Below are 4,819 nucleotides of genomic sequence, written 5' to 3' on the forward strand. Positions count from 1 at the left end.
AGAAATATACCGTGTTCACAGATCAGAAGAATCAATACAGTGAAAATGAGTATGCTACCCAAAGCAATCTATAGATTCAATGCAATTCCCATCAAGCTACCAACAGTATTCTTCACAGAGCTAGAACAAATAATTTCACAACTTGTATGGAAATACAAAAAACCTCGAATAGCCAAAGCAATCTTGAGAAAGAATGGAACTGGAGGAATCAACCTGCCTGACTTCAGGCTCTACTACAAAGCCACAGTCATCAAGACAGTATGGTACTGGCACAAAGACAGAACTATAGATCAATGGAACAAAACAGAAAGCCCAGAGATAAATCCACACACTTATGGACATTTATCTTAGACAAAGGAGGAAAGAATATACAATGGAGAAAAGACAATCTCTTTAGCAAGTGGTGCTGGGAAAATTGGTCAACCAGTTGTAAAAGAATGAAACTAGAACACTTTCTAACACCATATACAAAAATAAACTCAAAATGGATTAAAGATCTAAACGTAAGACCAGAAACTATAAAACTCCTAGAGGAGAACATAGGCAAAACACTCTCTGACATAAATCACAGCAGGGTCCTCTATGACCTACCCCCCAGAATACTGGAAATAAAAGCAAAAATAAACAAATTTTTTTTGGGACCTAATTAAAATTAAAAGCTTCTGCACAACAAAGGAAACTATAAGCAAGGTGAAAAGACAGCCTTCAGAATGGGAGAAAATAATAGCAAACAAAGCAATGGACAAAGAATTTATCTCAAAAATATACAAGCAACTCCTGCAGCTCAATTCCAGAAAAATAAATGACCCAATCAAAAAATGGGCCAAAGAACTAAACAGACATTTCTCCAAATAGACATACAGATGGCTAACAAACACATGAAAAGATGCTCAACATCACTCATTATCAGAGAAATGCAAATCAAAACCACAGTGAGGTACCATTTCACGCCAGTCAGAATGGCTGCTATCCAAAAGTCTACAAGCAATAAATTCTAGAGAGGGTGTGGAGAAAAGGGAACCCTCTTACACTGTTGGTGGGAATGCAAACTAGTACAGCCACTATGGAGAACAGTGTGGAAACTCCTTAAAAAACTGGAAATAGAACTGCGATACGACCCAGGAATCCCACTGCTAGGCATACACACTGAGGAAACCAGAATTGAAAGAGACACGTTTACCCCAATGTTCCTCCCAGCACTGTTTATAATAGCCAAGTCATGGAAGCAACCTAGATGTCCATCAGCAGATGAATGGATAAGAAAGCTGTGGTACATACACACAATGGAGTATTACTCAGCCATTGAAAAGAATACATTTGAATTTGTTCTAATGAGGTGGATGAAACTGGAGGCTATTACACAGAGTGATTTAAGCCAGAAAGAAAAACACCAATACAGTACATTAATGCATATATATGGAATTTAGAAAGAAGGTAACGATAACCCTGTATGCAAGACAGCAAAAGAGACACAGATGTATAGAACGGTCTTTTGGACTCTGTGCGAGAGGGCAAGGGTGAGATGATTTGGGCGAATGGCATTGAAACATGTATATTATCATATGTGAAATGAATCACCAGTCCAGGTTCAATGCATGATACAGGGTACTCGGGGCTTGTGCACTGGGATGACCCAGAAGGAGGGGACGCGGAGGGAGGTAGGAGGGAGGCTCAGGATGGGGAACACATGTACACCCGTGGTGGATTCATGTCGATGTATGGCAAAACCAATACAATACTGTAATTAGCCTCCAATTAAAATGAATAAATTTATTTTTTTTAAAAAAAGGTTAACACATGTGCCTGGTAAGTTGTAGACATTCAGTAAATAGACATTAAATAAATTAAAAAATAAAATAAAATGCACTAAATGGCTTATTAAGAACATTCTTTTTGTTTTAGCAACCATAATGAAATAGAGACTCTAAGTGGAAAGCAAAGTCTTATTTCATTCAGGTTGCTATAACAAACGTACTATACATGGAATGATTTATGAACAACACAAGTTTATTTCTTGCAGTCCTGGAGGCTGAAAGTCTGGGATCAGGGAGACAGCATGGTCAGGTTGTGGTGGGAACTGTCTTCTGGGCTGTAGATAGCCATCTTCTCCTGGTATCCTCATATGGCAGAGCAGAAAAAGAGAGTAAACTCTTGTACAAGGGTGTTAATCCCACTCATGAGGGCTCTATCCTCATGATCTCATCTAATCCTAATTGCCTCCATAAGGCCCTACCTTGGAATACCATGACATGAGGAGAGAGGGTAGGGTTTCAACATGAGTTTGGGGTACACAAACAGCTTGTAATAGAAAGCACTATTTTCCAAAAGGCTATCTTGCAAATAGTTTTAGCACTGCTTGTTGGATATTTGCATACAACTTGGAACTTTTCTTTGGCCAGGCTGCAAATGTAGACAACCCTAGAAAAGTAATGGTGATAAAGCAAGAAACCTCCATGATGAAGTTTGCTACAGCTAAGCCGCTTCAGTCGTATCCGACTCTGTTCGACCCCAGAGACAGCAGCCCACCAGGCTCCCCTGTCCCTGGGATTCTCCAGGCAAGAACACTGGAGTGGGTTGCCATTTCCTTCTCCAATGCATGAAAGTGAAAAGTACAAGTGAAGTCGCTCAGTCGTGTCTGACTCTTAGCGACCCCATGGACTGCAGCCCACCAGGCTCCTCCATCCATGGGATTTTCCAGGCAAGAGTACTGGAGTGGGGTGCCATTGCCTTCTCCAATAATGAAGTTTAGTAAGAGAAAATATAGTTATTCTTTAAAAATCAAGCTTCTCACAATTGTTGCTTTGAACCAACTGCAATTACTGTTCCTACACAGTCCATCTAAAGCCCTTATTAGGGGAAGTGGCTCAGACGTATGTGTTGTTATAAAGTATTCTAGGATGATAAATAATGTCAATCAGTGACTGACGGGATGTGATGCATTCAAGGTTAAAGGGGGAAAAACTGCAAGTTTGGAGGTTTGCATTTATTTTTAGAGAAGTGAAGTGAAGTGAAGTTGCTCAGTAGTGTCTAACTCTTTGCAACCCCATGGACTGTAGCCTACTGGGCTCCTCCATCCATGGGATTTTCCAGGCAAGAGTACTGGAGTGGGTTGCCATTTCCTTCTCCCGAGGACCCAGGGATCAAACCCGTGTCTCCCGCATTGTAGGCAGACACTTTACCATCTGAGCCACAAGGGAAGCCCTGTAACATGCTGGGAACATTTTTAGAGAAGAGTATTAAACAGTGGCCTTTCTGCAATATTATGAGAATTGGTTCCCTCTTCCTGCCTCCCTCATTTTCCACACAAACAAATCTGAATCCTTTAGAAGATACTTCAGAATTCTCAGCTGTAAGTAGAAAGATAGCTTTCAAAAATTCTTGTAAAAAAAACAAAAATAAAAAACCCCTGTTTATGCAGGGAATAGTCTGAGAAGAAATCTCTAGGAATTACCAAGTGAATGAAATCAAGGTTCACAGTGCTGTGTACTGTGAGCCATACACATAAAAGATTTCTCATTAAAGCAAAAAGGAGTTCAAATATAAAAATATTAGATAAATTGGTTGTTTTTTAAATACATGCAGCAAAGTATGTTTTTTCAGTTTCTTTGAGTGATTTATATGCATATATATTTTACAGTGATTTTAATAGAATTAGAAAACACAAATATTTGGCTAGATATAGAGAATTATCCAACAATTACTGTTGACTAAAACTGGAATAGAGCCTGGGTAGCTCAGTTGGTAGAGCATCAGACTTTTAATCTGAGGGTTCAGGGTTCAAGTCCCTATCCATACACTATGGTTCTGCGTTTTAGGACTTCCGTGGTGGCTCAGTGCTAAAGAATCCACCTGCCAATTCAGAAGACTTCAGTTCGACCTCTGGATCTGGAAGAACCCCTGGAGAAGAAAATGACAGGCTACAGTCCATGGGGTCACAAAAGAGTCAGACACAACTTAGTGACTAAACAACAATACTGGAATAGCTTCTTTTATGAGGTAGCCTCATGAGACTTAACAACTAAAAAATAAGAAAAAGAACCCATTGGACTCATATTGAGTATATTTGACCAATGTTGGCAATAGTGCAGTGGGTGGGAGATTAAAAAAATAAGTAACCTTTAAAGAGAATTCTATTCATAGCAGCACTTCACAGCAGCCAAATGGTGGAAACAATCCACTTGTCCATCAACTGACGAATGACCAAACAAATGTGGTATAGCCATAGAGTGAAACATTTTCAACTATAAAAAGGAATGAAGCATTGACACATGCTACAATAGGGATAAACCTTAAAAACAGTTTCATTTAAACAGTTAAATGAAAGAAGCCAGACACAAAAGGTCACCTATTATATGATTCCATATACATGAAATATACAGAATAGGTAAATCCATAGAGGCAGAAAGCAAATTGATGGTTCCAAGGTCTAGAGAGACAGGGGCTGGGACTGAACTATTAAATGCATATGGGATTTTCTTTGGGGATGATGAAAATGTTTTGGAGCTAGATAGAGGTAGTGATTACACAACACTGTGAATGGACTAAATGTGGGTAACTTGTATGTCCTAAAATTATTAATTTCATGTTATGTTAATTTTACCTGAATTATTTTTCTTTTTTTTTGTTGGGGGGGGCGGGAGAGGGAGGTCACACCACACAGGATGCAGAACTACCTCCCAGACCAGAAATCAAAGCCTTGCCCCTAGCAGTGAAACTACCGGACCGCCAGGGAAGTCCTCAATTCCTAAAAATGCAAAAAGTTATAAATATGAGGGTAGTCTGGTATCACTGGGGTGGAAATTAACAGCCCTGGGAAACA

The 4,819-nt window shown here is 39.5% G+C and overlaps 1 non-coding gene across 1 annotated transcript; it reads left to right on the forward strand.

Annotated features, from left to right (window-relative positions):
* The first annotated feature begins 3,723 nt into the window (after positions 1-3,723).
* On the forward strand, positions 3,724-3,796 carry TRNAK-UUU (transfer RNA lysine (anticodon UUU)). The gene has a single exon. It is a non-coding gene; the product is annotated as a tRNA-Lys (tRNA).
* The last annotated feature ends 1,023 nt before the right edge of the window (positions 3,797-4,819 follow it).

This window comes from Bos indicus, chromosome 6, assembly GCF_029378745.1.
Source record: "Bos indicus isolate NIAB-ARS_2022 breed Sahiwal x Tharparkar chromosome 6, NIAB-ARS_B.indTharparkar_mat_pri_1.0, whole genome shotgun sequence".
NCBI classification, from domain to species: Eukaryota; Metazoa; Chordata; class Mammalia; order Artiodactyla; family Bovidae; genus Bos; species Bos indicus.